Source organism: Protobothrops mucrosquamatus, unplaced genomic scaffold (genome assembly GCF_001527695.2).
Source record: "Protobothrops mucrosquamatus isolate PMUCROS unplaced genomic scaffold, P.Mucros_1.0 scaffold3233, whole genome shotgun sequence".
NCBI classification, from domain to species: domain Eukaryota; kingdom Metazoa; phylum Chordata; class Lepidosauria; order Squamata; family Viperidae; genus Protobothrops; species Protobothrops mucrosquamatus.
In genome coordinates this window covers 98088-106985 of record NW_015389229.1, presented here as the reverse complement: position 1 = coordinate 106985, position 8898 = coordinate 98088, and the positions used below count along the sequence as shown (strand labels likewise).

The following is an 8898-nucleotide window of genomic DNA, read 5'->3' as shown; positions in this document are numbered from 1 at the left end:
GAGTCGCAGTCACGTGACATTGCCTTCCACGACCCAGAGCGCCTCGCTTAAGGCCTGCAGAGGAGCAGCCCCCCTCCTGCCCCGCAGCCCCTCCTCTGGGCGCAGCCCGGCTCCCCCCCACGTTCCCCTGTGGCTGCTGGGGGGGGAGGATCAGCCTCCCAGTGCCTGGAGGGGAGGGAGGGGAAGAGGCCGGGGGAGCGTGGCTGGAGGCGAGGGCGGGGACCCTGCTAGGAGGAGGCCAGGGGCGTCTGGAAGGCGGGTGGGGGAGACCCGAGAGGCGTCCAGGTGGGCTTGGCCGATGGGTTTGTGTTTAGATGATGGCACTCCTTCAAAATTAGGGGCTGTCACATAGAAGAGGGGATTGACCTGTGGGCCAAAGTGTCATAGAGAAGAATAATGGACTAAAATGGCACATGGAGAGTTTGTGTTTAGATGAATTGTGTTTCAAAATTGGAGGGGCTGTCACATAGAAGAAGGGATTGACTTGCGCGCCAAAGTGTCGGAGAGCAGAACATGAAGTAACAGATGGAGACTAGAATTGGGAGAAAGTTCCTGTCAGTGAGAACAATGAATGAAACAGCTTGCCTCCAGACCTTCTGGGTGTTTCATCACTGGAGGTTTTAAGAAGAGATTGGACAGCCATTTGTCCAGAATAATGTAGGTTCCTACCTAACCAGGGGATTAGACTAGAAGGCCTTCAAGGTCCCTTTCGACTCTCCTTATTCTCTTGTGGACTTGCTGTTTTCTTGACAACAATATCAGACTGAAACTGCCACTAATTTTTTCTGGGATTTTTATTTTTTTACTTTTATTTATAGGTAACAAGCACGGTATTTCCTACTGGCGCCCCACACAGGACAGATGCCCTATAAGTGCTCCCAATGTAGTAAATGCTTTACCAAGCAAAGTAATTCACACAGGAGAGAAAACATAGGAGTGTCCAGTTTCTGAGAAACGTTTCGCTGTAAATTACTACCTGGTGAAACACCAGATGCCTCACACCGGAGAGAAACCCTTTGAATGTGCTGAGTGTGGGAAAGGTTTCAGTTGCAGTTCCAAACTGGTGATACATCAGAAGATGCACAAAGGATTGAAACCCTTTAAATGTCCTGATTGTGGGATATCTTTCAGACACAATTCCACCCTGGTGATACATCAGAGGACTCACACAGGAGAGAAACCCTTTGAATGTCCTGATTGTGGGAAATCTTTCAGACACAATTCCAACCTGTTGATACATCAGAGGACTCACACAGGAGAGAAACCCTTTGAATGTTTGGATTGTGGGAAATATTACAGCCGCAGTTCCAGTCTGATGATACACCAGAGGATGCACAAAGGATTGAAACCTTTTGAATGTCCTGATTGTGGGAAATATTTCATAAACAATCCCAGCTTGGTGATACATCAGAGGACTCACACAGGAGAGAAACCATATGAGTGTACAGTTTGTGGGAAACGTTGCAGTCGCAGTTGCAACCTGGTGAGACATCAGAGGACTCACACAGGAGACAAACCCTTTGAATGTCCTGATTGTGGGAAATCTTTCAGACACAATTTCACCCTGGTGATACATCTGAGGTCTCACACAGGAGAGAAACCCTTTGAATGTACTGATTGTGGGGAAGGTTTCGTTGCAAATTCCCAACTGGTGAACCACCAGAGGACTCACAAGGGATTGAAACCTTTTGAATGTCCTGATTGTGGGAAATCTTTCATAAACAATTCCAGCCTGGTGATACATCTGAGGACTCACAAAGGATTGAAACCCTTTGAATGTCCTGAATGTGGGAAATCTTTCATAAACAATTCCAGACTGGTGATACATCTGAGGATTCACACAGGAGAGAAACCATATGAGTGTCCTGATTGTGGGAAAAGTTTCAGTCAGAATTCCAGCCTTGTGAAACACCAGAGGGTTCACACAGGAGAGAAACCTTATGAGTGTCCAGAGTGTGGGAAATGTTTCAGTCAGAATTCCTGCCTGCGGATACATCAGAGGACTCACAAAGGAGAGAAGACCTTTGAATGTTTGGATTGTGGGGAAAGTTTCATTGCAAATTCCCACCTGGTGAAACACCAGAGGATTCACAAAGGATTGAAACTCTTGGAATGTCCTGATTGTGGGAAATCTTTCATAAACAATTCCAGCCTGGTGATACATCTGAGGAGTCACACAGGAGAGAAACCATATGANCCCCCCCCCACGTTCCCCTGTGGCTGCTGGGGGGGGAGGATCAGCCTCCCAGTGCCTGGAGGGGAGGGAGGGGAAGAGGCCGGGGGAGCTCTGGGCTCAGAGGGAGCGTGGCTGGAGGCGAGGGCGGGGACCCTGCTAGGAGGAGGCCAGGGGCGTCTGGAAGGCGGGGGAGGGAGACCCGAGAGGCGCCCAGGTGGGCTTGGCCAATGGGTTTGTGTTTAGATGATGGCACTCCTTCAAAATTAGGGGCTGTCACATAGAAGAGGGGATTGACCTGTGGGCCAAAGTGTCATAGAGAAGAATAATGGACTAAAATGGCACATGGAGAGTTTGTGTTTAGATGAATTGTGTTTCAAAATTGGAGGGGCTGTCACATAGAAGAAGGGATTGACTTGTGCGCCAAAGTGTCAGAGAGCAGAACATGAAGTAACAGATGGAGACTAGAATTGGGAGAAAGTTCCTGTCAGTGAGAACAATGAATGAAACAGCTTGCCTCCAGACCTTGTGGGTGTTTCATCACTGGAGGTTTTAAGAAGAGATTGGACAGCCATTTGTCCAGAATAATGTAGGTTCCTACCTAACCAGGGGATTAGACTAGAAGGCCTTCGAGGTCCCTTTCGACTCTCCTTATTCTCTTGTGGACTTGCTGTTTTCTTGACAACAATATCAGACTGAAACTGCCACTAATTTTTTCTGGAATTTTTATTTTTTTACTTTTATTTATAGGTAACAAGCACGGTATTTCCTACTGGCGCCCCACACAGGACAGATGCCCTATAAGTGCTCCCAATGTAGTAAATGCTTTACCAAGCAAAGTAATTCACACAGGAGAGAAACCACAGGAGTGTCCAGTTTGTGAGAAACGTTTCGCTGTAAATTACTACCTGATGAAACACCAGATGCCTCACACCGGAGAGAAACCCTTTGAATCTGCTGAGTGTGGGAAAGGTTTCAGTTGCAGTTCCAAACTGGTGATACATCAGAAGATGCACAAAGGATTGAAACCCTTTAAATGTCCTGATTGTGGGATATCTTTCAGACACAATTCCACCCTGGTGATACATCAAAGGACTCACACAGGAGAGAAACCCTTTGAATGTCCTGATTGTGGGAAATCTTTCAGACACAATTCCAACCTGGTGATACATCAGAGGACTCACACAGGAGAGAAACCCTTTGAATGTTCGGATTGTGGGAAATATTACAGCCGCAGTTCCAGTCTGATGATACACCAGAGGATGCACAAAGGATTGAAACCTTTTGAATGTCCTGATTGTGGGAAATATTTCATAAACAATCCCAGCTTGGTGATACATCAGAGGACTCACACAGGAGAGAAACCATATGAGTGTACAGTTTGTGGGAAACGTTGCAGTCGCAGTTGCAACCTGGTGAGACATCAGAGGACTCACACAGGAGACAAACCCTTTGAATGTCCTGATTGTGGGAAATCTTTCAGACACAATTTCACCCTGGTGATACATCTGAGGTCTCACACAGGAGAGAAACCCTTTGAATGTCCTGATTGTGGGGAAGGTTTCGTTGCAAATTCCCAACTGGTGAACCACCAGAGGATTCACAAGGGATTGAAACCTTTTGAATGTCCTGATTGTGGGAAATCTTTCATAAACAATTCCAGCCTGGTGATACATCTGAGGACTCACAAAGGATTGAAACCCTTTGAATGTCCTGAATGTGGGAAATCTTTCATAAACAATTCCAGACTGGTGATACATCTGAGGATTCACACAGGAGAGAAACCATATGAGTGTCCTGATTGTGGGAAAAGTTTCAGTCAGAATTCCAGCCTTGTGAAACACCAGAGGGTTCACACAGGAGAGAAACCTTATGAGTGTCCAGAGTGTGGGAAATGTTTCAGTCAGAATTCCTGCCTGCGGATACATGAGAGGACTCACAAAGGAGAGAAGACCTTTGAATGTTTGGATTGTGGGGAAAGTTTCATTGCAAATTCCCACCTGGTGAAACACCAGAGGATTCACAAAGGATTGAAACTCTTGGAATGTCCTGATTGTGGGAAATCTTTCATAAACAATTCCAGCCTGGTGATACATCTGAGGAGTCACACAGGAGAGAAACCATATGAGTGTCCAATTTGTGGGAAAAGATTCTATCAGAATTCCCACATGGTGATACACCAGAGGACTCACACAGGAGAGAAACCCTTTGAGTGTCCTGATTGTGGGAAAAGTTTCAGTGAGAATTCCAGACTTGTGAAACACCAGAGGACTCACACAGGGGAGTTTGAATGTCCTGATTGTGGGAAATTTTTCATAAACAATTCCAGCCTGGTGATACATCTGAGGAGTCACACAGGAGAGAAACCATATGAGTGTCCAGTTTGTGGGAAAGGATTCAGTGTAAATTTCAACCTGGTGACGCATCAGAGGACTCACACAGGAGAGAAACCCTTTAAATGTCATGATTGTGGGAAAGGTTTCAGTCAGAATTCCAACCTGGTGAGACACCAGAGGACGCATACAGGAGAGAAACCGTAAAAGTGTCCAGATTTTGGAAAAGATTTCAGTATTAGGTCTAACCTTATATATCATGTATCCCACAGGGGAGAAACATTTGAAATGTTCAATTTGTGAACGATTCTTCAGGTGTAAATCATCTCTTATTGTACACAAGGACGTGCACATGAAGCAAACAATGAGGAGTTTAAAGAAATCTTGAATTTCATTTCTGATTTTCCATTGAGAGTATAGGTGAGAAATTGACTACTTCAATTCTGGCTTGATTCTTTTTAGTCAACACATCTCAGGATTAGAAAATATTAGTTTGATATAGACTAACTACCTATTTCTGATTATCAGCAGTAGTTTCTGGATGTTTCTGTTTGCAGAAGTTGTGAAATTCCTCGGCTAGTGTAGATTTAGTCCTTGGGATACAATTGTAATGGCACCTACCAATTATGGTTGGGAGCCTGCTTTGCTTAACTATAACTGTAGGTGTAGAGAAAAAATATGGAAATTGTTAACTTCATAAAGGCTAATGACTTGTTTCTGATTATCAGCAGAGGTTTCTGGATGTTTCCTTTTATAGAACTTGTGGAATTCCTCAAACAGGGTTGCAGGTGCTTCCATCACTGGAGGGTTTTAAGAAAAGAGTAGACAGCCACCTACCTAAAATGGTACATTCTGATTGCTTGAGCAGGGGATTGGACTAGAAGACCTCTAATGTCCCTTCCAGCTCTATTCTGATTGATTGATTGAATTAAGTGCAGAGCAGAAATAAATACTAATTGAATTTCAATATACAAAGTAGACACATTAAAACTGACACAAGGAAACTAGCAGAATAACAGCTCCCCCCCAAAAAACTATTTTTACAATAATAATAGACCCCACAAAACGTACTAACATGTGGCTAAGAAAACTGACCGAAATAAAAGACAACCCCAAAGGCAGAGGAGCTGATACACAGGGCCAGACCAGAAGCCACCAGTCCCCAATCAGAGGAACCCTCCATTTCCTGAACAGAAAAGTCTAAAGCTCAGATTGAAAGATGAAAAAGATCCGTTATCTGGAGAGTAAGGGGGAGCCCATTGCAAAGAGGTTGGACTGGATCTTGAAAGCTGCAGCCTTGAATTTGCTGTTGGAGCAGCAGGAAGAGGTCAAATGGGTGGATTCTGTGGGGAGGAAGAAGATCCAGCTGGGTGTACTGGTAAAGGCAGCAGGGTAGAGACTGGGAAATGCTCAGTTCCAGTCCCGCCTTACCTGCTAAGCCATCTGTGCAACTCTGGCCAATCCTACCAGGCCTAGGCCTAAGCAGGAAAGCAGGAATCCACTGAGAGTCACCCCTAAGAAAGCGCAGGAATCTTTACCTCGGCTTTCTGCTAACTCGCCCATCCAAGGGTTTTGCCCTAGGCGTTTTCCTGGGAATAATCTAACTCAGACATGTCAAACACAAGGCCCGGGGGCTGGATGCGGCCCGCGAAGTGGTTTCATGTGGTCCACGAAGCTATCCTGGAAATAGTGAGGGAATGGCCCCCGCTGCCTTGGCCCTGGCCCAGGCCAGCTGGGAGCCAATGTACAATTTTGTGCTGCAGCTGGGCACCCCCTTGGGATAGTGGGGCTGGGCTTGGTGCCGCAGGCGCTCGAGGGCCAGGTTGGGCATTTGACGTTTGCTGCCCAGGGGTGCTGGCAGTCAGCACCACCTTTCCCCCCCCCCCCAAATGGCCTGAGAGGAACAGTGAGGCACCTCCAGTGGACCATGCCTTGGCACTTGCCCTGGTCCCATCCCCTTCTGCCAGAGACCCTCAGATCGGTCCCACACCTGCCCAGGCCCCCACAGACACCCTTGATGCAAACAATGTAGAGCTGGCCATGCCCACCCAATAGGCCACACCCACTCTGTCCACGCCCACCCAGTAGGTCACCCCCCCCCCAGGGCAACCACAATGCTGATACCGCCCTCAATGAAATTGAGTTTTGACACCCCTGATCTAACTCCTCTGGAAACTGGGAAGGCTGCTCTGAGCAATTCTGCCCTCTAGGGAGATTTAGGCTCGGCAAGAATGAAGACAAAAAGTTATTACAGGGAGTCCTTCATATAAAACCACAACTGAGCCAAAATTTCCATTGCTAAGCAAGATAGTTGTTAAGTGAGTGAGTTTTGCCCCATTTTATGATGTTTTTAGCACAGTTGTTAAGTGAATGTGGCTTCCCCATTATTTTTGCTTGTCAGAAGGCTGCAAAAGGGGATCACGTGACCCTACAACTGTCATAAATACATGGCAGCTGCCAAATATCTGAATTTTATCACATGACCAGGGGGATGCTGCAACAGTTGTAAGAATGAAAAAGGGTCATCGGCCACATTTTTCATGGCCATTGTAACTTCAAACGGTCACTAAACAAATAGTCGAGGATGACCTGTATCTCCTGACTAGGTGTGGATGGGGACCAATATGGTAGCCTGCTTCCAGGTTTGTACCATATTTCATTATGTTTATAGGATGAATTTGGCAATCATTTAGGGGCTCCACATGCAAACAAGTACAAAAGAGAATAGTTCTTGGTATGATAAAAAAATATGAGATAGATGATAGCAGCAGCACCAGATGGAATGGTAACTGGCTGACCAGCAGCACTCAACATGTCATCTTCAATGGAACTAAATCAGTGGTTATCAACCTTTTTAATGCCGCGACCCCCCAACCGGTCGTAGGTCGAGGACTAAACCAGTCGTAAGTCGAGGACTAAACTGGTCGTAAGTCGAGGACTACCCAACCGGTCGTAAGTCGAGGACTTTCCCTACCCGGGTGCGCCGCACATGCGTGGTTCCGCCCCCTGCGCCGGCCGAGGTGTAGCTGGCAAGCGGCATAGATGGAGCAGGCCGACCACCAGCTGGCCCAGCTCAAGGGAGGTAAGGCACCCGCCAGAAAAGGGGGGGAAAAATGGCAGACAGCCTTGCTTGGTGACCCCCGTGAAATGGTCGATCGACCCCAAATGGGGTCGCGACCCATAGGTTGAGAACCACTGAACTAAATATATGTGGAGGGAAGCATGCAGCGGGGTACCCCAAGGCTCTCTCTAAGGCCTAGTACTCTTCAATATCTTCATAAGTCATTAAGAGAAGGGGGGAATAGCCAAACCTGGAACACTGGGCCCTTTAGAGCAAAATGCAATTCAGTGGTGAAAAAAATGAGGTTTTACACTTAAGCATGAAAAACCAAACGCACATCTATAGAAGAAGTTGGATATATCCCAACAGCAGTATCTGTGAGAGGGATCTAGGGCTCCCAGTGGACAATCACCTAAGGATGAGCTAGCAATGCGATGCAGCAGCAGAAAAAGTGAGTGCAGTCCTGCTCTGCATGACCAGAAGTATAATATCAAGATCACTTGAAGCGTAATGCATTATTGCTGCACTTAAAATACTGCATCCAGGTTTGGTCATGATACAAAAAGAGACTGGATGTTAAAACATCGGATGAGCCGTTGGAGGAACTGGGTATGTCTAATTTGATGCAGAGAAGGACTAAGGGTGGCCTGATAGTCTTTCGGTATTTGAGGGGCTGATGCATTAAGAGGGGGGTCAACCTATTCCCCAAAGTGCCTGAGAGCAGTAAAAGAAGCAACGGAAGGGAGACTTATCAAAAAAAGATCCAACCGAGAATTAAGGGGAAAGTTCCTGTCCATGAAACTAATTAATCACTGGAACAGCTTCCCTCTAAAAGTTGGGAGTGCTCCATCCGTGGAGGCTTTTGAGAGGAGACTGGACAGCCATTTGGCCAGAATGGTGTAAGGTCTTTGCTTGGAGAGTTACGACTCTTAGTCTGCATTTCTGTTTGAACTTCAGACACTTCTAGGGCTCAGCCTGGAGCTAATCTTTGTAAACTAAGCAGCGTCGTCGCTTTTCGCTGTTTCACGTGGCGCAGTTGCAAAGGACGGTCGCTGGGAGGCGGAAACGACCGGAGAGCATAGAAATCAGGGAAAACTCTCTTGCAGACGCCAAAGGCCCAGACGGGACAAGCGTGACTTCCGCCCTCCTATCGCGAGATGACGCTCAGATAGGCCGCATCTGCGACTAGAAAGCGGCATCTGTGGTGGAGGGAAGAGGGGTTGCAACCATCGAGTACTGCATTGCTAGAAAGGATGGGAGGCGAGGAGAAGATCAGAGCAACTTCCTCTTCCGGATCGCTCAGGGGAGGAAGGAGGCGTGCGGGGGGGGGG

At 47.0% G+C, this 8898-nt stretch overlaps 1 pseudogene; it reads left to right on the top strand.

The window, feature by feature from the left end:
• Positions 1–4809, top strand: part of LOC114923384 — a 28062-nt pseudogene extending 23253 nt beyond the window's left edge.
• Positions 4810–8898: the final 4089 nt, after the last annotated feature.